This window comes from Lepisosteus oculatus, unplaced genomic scaffold (genome assembly GCF_040954835.1).
Source record: "Lepisosteus oculatus isolate fLepOcu1 unplaced genomic scaffold, fLepOcu1.hap2 HAP2_SCAFFOLD_45, whole genome shotgun sequence".
Lineage (NCBI taxonomy): Eukaryota > Metazoa > Chordata > Actinopteri > Semionotiformes > Lepisosteidae > Lepisosteus > Lepisosteus oculatus.
This window is the reverse complement of record NW_027167988.1, coordinates 831,913-840,000: the sequence shown is the minus strand read 5'-3', so window position 1 is coordinate 840,000 and position 8,088 is coordinate 831,913. Positions and strand designations below refer to the sequence as shown.

Here is an 8,088-nt window from a genome sequence, read left to right as displayed (position 1 = left end):
TTGTTTACGCTCAGTGCTGGATTTTGGGAACTTCAGGACGAGTGGGAATTTTCTCCTATCTGTCCATTCTGTTTTGTTTTGGAGACTCTTGGCTGCCTGTGTTGTTCAGTGCAGCCAGCGTGAAGGAAACATTTTCCAAAACTGTGTCAGCTCAAAAGTTGTAAGAAAACCTCTCCAGCTGCTTTAACTCTCTTCATTATTGTCATTTAATGTGACACTCGATGTATAACTGGAGCCTCACATATGCAAATGGTGAGGCTCCAGTTCGACACCCAGTTCGACACCACTTTACAGTATATGACAAAAGCATGGCAGACTGTGCCGGACCGGCAGATAACTTCCGCTTATTTTTACCATATTAAACATTGGAAATCCAACCACTTGCATTTGTGACACTTGATTTTGGCTCCACCTAAGACACTCTTAAAACTTCAAACACTTTTCTCTTCTCCCGCAACACTCTTGTCTGTCGGCACTATGTGGCAGCGTTGCATGACAACCCATCTCATCACGGAAAGGCACCTAACAGCTTTGGTAAGAGAGTAGAATTACCTGAAGAACTGCTTTCCATGGAAGCAGGACCAAGCGATGTAGCATTTTTATAGTACCAGGAAAGGAGAAGCAGCACTTCGCCTTTGCCGCACAGGCACAAGGCGACATGTGGCAGACGCCGTAGTCGGCAGGATTCGAACCTGAGCGGGGAGTCCCCATAGGATTTCAAATCCATCGCCTTAACTACTCGGCCACGACTACAGCGAGCTCACCGCCACCGCATTCCTCCTATAATCTAACACGGAGTGCGAGGTGGCTGCGGAAACTTTTTTAAAGTCGCTCTCCGTTAAAAACAAAATACCTTTCGCAAGATACATGCCGGCAGACAGACACGCCTCAGAGGGTTTAAGGCTGGCTTCACGTTCAAATGATAAAGTCTCCCCGTCCGGATGTCAAAATGCAACTTTGGCAGACAGAAAAAACATCAACAAACCACAAATGTGGACAAGGATTTTACAAGCTGCATCACACTGCACTTTCCAAAGCATTTACATTCCTGTTAGACGCAGGAATTGCCTTTGATTTGCGCGCTTACGAACGCCATGGAAAACGAAACAAAACTAAAGCCCTCAGCTCCTACACTTGATTATAATGCCGTTACGTGTCGAAGCAGGAATTTACGTCATCCTACCACTGCAACACGGGGAATAGAGGGAAATGAGCACACGCTACGTACGTCTCAATCACGCCCTAGAGTCATAAGGCGCATTGAAGGGTGCACCCCCATCATTAATCGTTGCGCCTCTGTGAAAGGAAAGCTCTTGAGCAGTCTTTGAAACAGCTCGGATGAAACACTTGATTGCTTCCATGTGCATCTGGAGCCCATTTCTTATTTTCACTTCACGCCGCCCAAAGCATTTCTAAAACATGAGATTCGCGTTTGGGAATGCGCCCTGCCCTACGAATAAAACAGGTCTACGGGTCTGAAACCTCCTCCACGGAAAACAGTTCTGTTGCGCTTTTGATTAAAGGGAGATTCGCTGTTCTTACTTTTTGATGACATAACACCCAATGGGGCTTCTTTGGAGCTGGATTCCAACCAGCATCCTAAAGTTTCTTGGCGGTATCCTTTACAGTCCTCTGTTCGGTCGACAAGGGACAGAAGGGGGCAGCTTTCCTAACACACACAGTGCAATGTACTGTAGTGTTCCCGTTCATTGAATTCGCAGTTCTGCATCAGACCTCTAACTCGTTTCCTTAGCTTGGATTTAAGCCATGAAGCAGGCTTCTAGTGTATAAACATCTAGAGGAATCACAAACTAATTGAGAGGCCATCATCCCAGGGGGAACTGACAAAGTCTATCCCTAAACACCTAGCGCAGTCTCTCGAGAGACTGTCAAAAATCGCTTTCTCCGTTTGCGTTGCAAGTAAGTGAAAACACAGTCTCAAACCAGAGCCACTTGGGAGCAGCGGCACGTAAATACTGTTACTGTCACTGCTCGATACTGACATTAGCCTACTATACCATGTTCAGCCACCGCTAGGAAATGTACGGCTCTAGTACCGGAGCAAACAACAGGAGGGCCAAAGGCGCACAGGCACACGTGTCAGACATGGAGAGCGACAAGGATGGGATTCAACCCCATGTGTGTGGAGCACAACGGATTAGCAGTCCATCGCCTTAACCACTCGGCCAACTCGTCAACGAAACTGGGCTGTCCTGACATGGGTTGGCGCACTCCAGTTGATCTTTTTCTTTTTTTTCCCTCATACTTGAGGGTCATTTTCCTGTTCCACATGCGATTTCAACATTTTCCTTGGGAGATGTCAAGCCAGCAAGCCACTGCTGTGGTTCAGTGGCCAGTGTGGAGTTCAGTGGCCCTGTTGTACACAGAAAGCACATTGAGCTCCTTGGACATGAAAAGTTCCAGATAAAAGCCATTTGTCATCCTTTCTCTTGGTGTCGATGTTGCTATTGTATGTAAAGGTGGCAACTTGCTCAGCGAGCAGGCGGAGCACACACCGAATGCAGATGTGTCTGAGTGGTGTGTCCAAGTGGCTGCAAAAAGACAGCACTCCTGGGGCGCTGTGGCTTAGTTGGTTAAAGCGCCTGTCTAGTAAACAGAAAATCCTGGGTCCGAATCCCAGCGGTGCCTTTTTTTGTTCTGTGTTCTCGAACAGAACTGGTCAGTATGGACAACCGCATACGTCTAGACTTAATTAAATGCAAGTATTCATTTCCTGTCTTGAACGACTTGTTTTTCTTAAAATGGATGCAACTTGCAAAACATGAAATACAAACCTCGCTAATCAGCGCTCACGGCTGGCAAAAAAAAAAGAAGTCAGCAATGTTTTTTTCTTTAACCTTAAGCCTGCTAATGGAGAAGAAACTAGTCGCCACATCACATACATCCGTTTTAACGATAAGAAGGTAACAACTATCCTCACTCCAGAGTAAATCTCACGTTGAGGGCATATTTTTTTCCACTTTACCATGAGTCGGGCTCAGCTGCAGAGAGGCGAGAGCAGAGCAATGAGGTCACGGGGACAGGGGAGTCACACGCTGGCAGTTTGAACACGCGGAAGATCACTGAGGGATCCACAGTATGTGGACCCTCCATGCGCCATCATTCCACACTCCAGACTCTGAATCCTGCCATCCGAGTTAAGATCTCGGCGGAACTGGAGGCGCAGTTCTTTCTTAAAACGTAATCTGGTGAGCATTTCTAGAATCGTACTTGTATAGATGCAGCCTTTAATGTGTTGCTAGGTTAAAATTTATGACTTCTTGAACTTCAGCAGGCAACTGCCCTCTTGATTTCGGATTTAATTTCTTTATTACAGGGGCGCTTTTATGATGACAGAGTCATGTTCAGGTACTTTGCTTGATGGAGGAAGCTCATTTCGGACTCTGTGATCTGCTCACCTGGAAAGGTCTGCTGTACTACTACAAGAGAGAAGTAGAGTCTGGAGGAAGGGACAATTTTATGATGCTTTGGAAGGTAATGTTTTTTTTTTCTTTGAAATCGAAATGAATCAGAATATCAGTGCAAAAGACAAACTCTTGGTTTGGTTTAAAGAGATATGGTTTTAAAACAGACAAAATGTAGAAAACAGGTGTTTCTCACTTTTGGAAAAGAATGGACCGGGGGTAATATTTTACTAGTTGCAGTGCTAAGCTCACTGGGTTACAGTCCTGCAGTGTCACACCAGGGCCAGTGGTGCAATGGATAATGTGTCTGACTATGGATTAGGAGTTTGGAGGTTTGACTCCTGCCTGGCGCTGGTTGTTTTTAAACACATCAGCCTACTCCCTAAGTAGCCTGTGCTACTTACTGCATTGTAATCGTACCCAGTAAGAGATTTCCTTCATGTAAATGAACTGCACCTGACAGCTTTAGAAAAACACCTGGGCTCAGTACGGTGCTGAGAGCTCAAGTTGTGTATAATGTAATAATTTAGGTAGAATAGATTCTAATAATATAATGATCCAGTGTGCTGCACTACTTCACTGTTTCACTGCTCTATGCCTTCTGGAAATAAATCCTCAGACTACTTACTGCCCTGGGCATGTACCAATAAATTACAGGAGCACATCTATATATCACTGCGCTGAAGCAGGAGACACAATCACTGCAAACACATCCTAAATACAGTGTTCCAGCACCTTTGACCTCATCCAGAACGTATCATTTCTTGAAAGGAATTGCTGTCCGAATGCACATCTGAATCCCAAACAGAATCTCTAGTAAAATCCGATCATTTGTGAAACAGGTAAATGTCTTAGGGGCCCATTCCTCATTCTCAAGACACATGTATGCAGTACGTACACCATGCATTGAGCAATAGGGATTAAAGACACCACAGGTAAGGTTAGAAGACATTCTGACTATATTCTAAAATATTGGACTCATATTCTTATGATGGCAGACATGATGCTGTGTTTAAAACCGGGGTTAATGGACATTATATGACTGTCAATTCTGTTTTGTTTTGGAGACTCTTGGCTGCCTATGTGGTACAGTGCAGCGTGAAGAAAACATTTTCCAAAACTGTGTCAGCTCAAAAGTTGTAAGAAAACCTTTCCAGCTGCTTTAACTCTCTTCATTTTTGTCATTTAATTGTCTGTCGGCACTATGTAGCAGCATTGCATGACAACCCATCTCACCACGGAAAGGAACCTAACAGCTTTTGTAAGAGAGGAGAAAAGGACCTGGCCCGTACAGGACTCGAACCCACAACCTTGGTGTTATTAGCTCTAACCAACTGAGCTAACCAGCCTGACGACAGCAATCCTCTCTGTGCTGCAAAAAATCGAACTCAGGGAATTTCTTTTGCCCTCCTTTGAATAGAAAGCCGTGTAATTCAGTGTACGGGCTTTCTCGTGCAGTTTTATAGTTCTTGTAACCCAAATCCTACACTGGCGTGAAGTGACCCCCCATTTCACAGCATTTTTCAGCTGATTTAAAATGTACCTAAAGGAGAAGCATTATTGAAGACCATCAATTACCAAGAGCTTTTGTCAAAGGTTTTGGTGGTCATTTTTAATGACCACAGAGCGCTGTGACCTCGGTTTTACATCTCATCCAAGAGACAGCGCCCTTTTACAACACAGCGTCTCCGTCACTATGCTGGGGGATTGGGACCCGCACAGACCTCAGGGTGAGCGCCCCCCCACCGGCACCATTAACACCGCTTCCAGCTGGAAACTTTGTTTTTCCCTGTAGCTCACCCTCATCCGGGTACTGACCTGGCTAACACCTGTTTTGCTTCAGTGGGTTTTCAGTTGCGAGTTGCAAGGGGATGCAAGTGATGGAGCCACTCGCTGCAAAAGCCACTGCTTTGGCTGGGAATCGAACCAGAGCTTCCCGCATGGGAAGCGAGAATTCTACCACTGAACCAACAATGCTCACTGCCCAGTCCTTCAAAAAAGACGTTTTTTTGGTGCTCTGTTAAAAAAGCGTCGACATTACCTCTTTCAAAAGGCTTCACTTTCCTAGTCACATTCCAAGGCTCATTGAACCCGGGCTGTTTCCTCCAGCGGTATAGTATTGCAGTTAGACAGCACGATGCCTGCAAGACTATGTCACGCTCTGACGAGAAAAGTTTTCAACTAGCAATAATCGTGCCTCGGCTAAACCTCACAGGCTACGATACTGCCACTGCAAAAAGCTGACGGTTGCCAGGCAACCGCGGGGATCCTATGGAAATCGTTATCAATCGTCTCATGGCATGTCGTTGCTGTAACGCTTCATATTTGCGGCCGGACACTTCCCGCCTCCCAGAGGAAAGAGCGCCAATCAGACAGGCGGAGACCGAGGACTCGCAGAGCAGACGGCCACAGTCGCCGTAATAAGAGCGATTGTGAGCGGTTTTGTTTTCTCTCTTTGACCAGCCCAGCTGCGCCCCACCCGAAGGCAGGGAAGCACAAAAATTGTATGGAACTCATTCATGCTCCTTTACTTGGAAATCTTTAGTAAAAGGCAAAAGATTTGTACGAGATGAAGAGAAACCAGAGTGCATGGCTGGACAGCTGCAGGAGCCCAGGCCGCCTTCAAGGCCTCTGCCCTGCCGGTCGTGGTTGGCAATGCACCTGGCCTTACAAACGAGCCAGTGGGGCCCGTTCAGCTCCGGGCTCATCGCGTGCGGCTCTCGGCTTACCTGGCAGGGGAGATACCTTGATCAGCCTGTAGTTGGAGTAGTTGGATTGTTTTCTTGTTTTGTTTTGCGCGCTTACGAACGCCATGGAAAACGAAACAAAACTAAAGCCCTCAGCTCCTCCACTTGATTATAATTCCGTTACGTGTCGAAGCAGGAATTTACGTCATCCTACCACTGTAACACGGGGAATAGAGGGAAATGAGCACAAGCTACGAATTGTCTCAATCACTCCCTACAGTAGTAAGACGCCTGGAAGCGTGCACCCCCATCATTAATCTTTGCGCATCTGTGCAAGGTAAACTCTGGAGCAGTCTCTGAAACGGCTCAAAGGAAACACGTGATTGATTCCATGTGCATCTGGGGTTCATTTCTTATTTACATTTAATTCAAGGGAAAGGCTTGGGTCAGTTTCAGACGGCCTCCAACAGCGAGATTCAAGCGCCCCACCTTCAGCCCAATCTGCGCCGCCAGAACGCCAACGGCTCCTCTGGTCTCCGGGGTGCGGTTGTGACCCCGTAACCTAAAGTGTTGGTGGCAGACAAATGGAGACTAACAGGTGATGTCCTAGGACATGACTACATTGTGACACTCGGTAGGGATGGTGACCATTGCTTGGAAAAGAGTGCGAGGCCCCTTTAGAAAAACATTTTGTTAACAGGCATTCTGCCTCAGCCTAAACACCTATAGCTTGCAAAGCGCATGCTATTAGACAGGCACCTCTGCAAGACCTTAAGAGTCTCTTAAACTAGTGATAGTAAGGTGTTCCCAATGGGCGATGTTTGGCTTTCAAATCATCTCTCTGTGGAAGCGCCGAGATGCAGCTGTTTAAGGCTTAGAAGCAGCTGACTGTTTCACTACCTAGCTGATTACTGTCAGTCAGGGAGCTCAGAGGTGAAAAGCCTGTCTGAGAGACAATTCGCCGTCAATCAGTTCAATATGTTCCGTACCAGCTCGGCGCACCTGAGATCATCTTGGTAGCCGTGTAGCTCAGATGAGTGAGAGCGTGTGTGTGTGTACCACCGTGATTGGATGCCGGTCCTTCTCAGGTCACAGTAAACCTTCTGCTGCCTAACTTTCCTAATTTTGGGGATCCCTTTGAAAAAGCAAAGGAAAAAAAAAACTGGCTCTTCATCAGCGTGATCGACCCAACCCAGTGTGCCCCAGTGGCCTAATGGATAAGGCACTGGCCTCCTAAGCCAGGGATTGTGGGTTCGAGTCCCATCTGGGGTGCTCCTGTCCCTTTTTGAGTGTACAAATGTCCTTGTGATTTGTGAAGCTGCAACCCCACCTTACTCAGTGAGCGTCTCTGCTTTTCTCTCACATACAGTTGGGAGAAAAACTTTTGTAAACAGCCCTTTGGAATGATGTGGATTTCTGCATGAATGGCTCCTAACATGTGATCTTATCTTTATCTAAGTCATAATAATTAATAAAGAGAGTCTGATTTAACAAACAACACACGCCCAACATTTGACATTGCTGTTTCTTTATTGACCAAATGGTTTAAACAATCAAGGTCATTGATGGAAAAAGTACATGAACCCTTATATTAAGGAGCTAGTGGAACCTCCTTTATGACAAAAACCTCAACCCCCACTTTCTGTAGCGGCTGGTCAGACCTGAGCAGCGGTTAGGAGGTATTTTGGCCTATTCCTCTATGAAAAACTGTTTCAGTTCATGTATATTTTTGGGATGTCTTGCACTGAACGGCCTGCTTCAGATCACGCCACAGCACTTCAATGGGATTGGGGTCAGGACTCTTACTTGGCCATCCCAAAATACGGAATTTCTTCTGTTTCAGCCACTCTGTTGTTGATGTACTCCTTTGTTTTTGTCATGCTGCATGACCCAGCGTCTTTAGAGTTTTAGATCACAGGCAGACACCCTGACATTCTGCTGTAGAATTTCCTGATACATCTTGGAATTCATCGGTC

General features: G+C 46.3%; 2 non-coding genes and 1 pseudogene across 2 annotated transcripts; 1 reads left to right on the top strand and 2 right to left on the bottom strand.

Annotated features, from left to right (window-relative positions):
• Nucleotides 1-5,587: 5,587 nt before the first annotated feature.
• LOC138229512 (U4 spliceosomal RNA) lies at nucleotides 5,588-5,667 on the bottom strand (annotated as a pseudogene).
• Nucleotides 5,668-5,897: 230 nt separating this feature from the next.
• Nucleotides 5,898-6,014, bottom strand: LOC138229590 (U5 spliceosomal RNA). The gene has a single exon (XR_011186000.1). It is a non-coding gene; the product is annotated as a U5 spliceosomal RNA (small nuclear RNA).
• A 1,297-nt stretch (nucleotides 6,015-7,311) lies between these two features.
• Nucleotides 7,312-7,384, top strand: trnar-ccu (transfer RNA arginine (anticodon CCU)). The gene has a single exon. It is a non-coding gene; the product is annotated as a tRNA-Arg (tRNA).
• The last annotated feature ends 704 nt before the right edge of the window (nucleotides 7,385-8,088 follow it).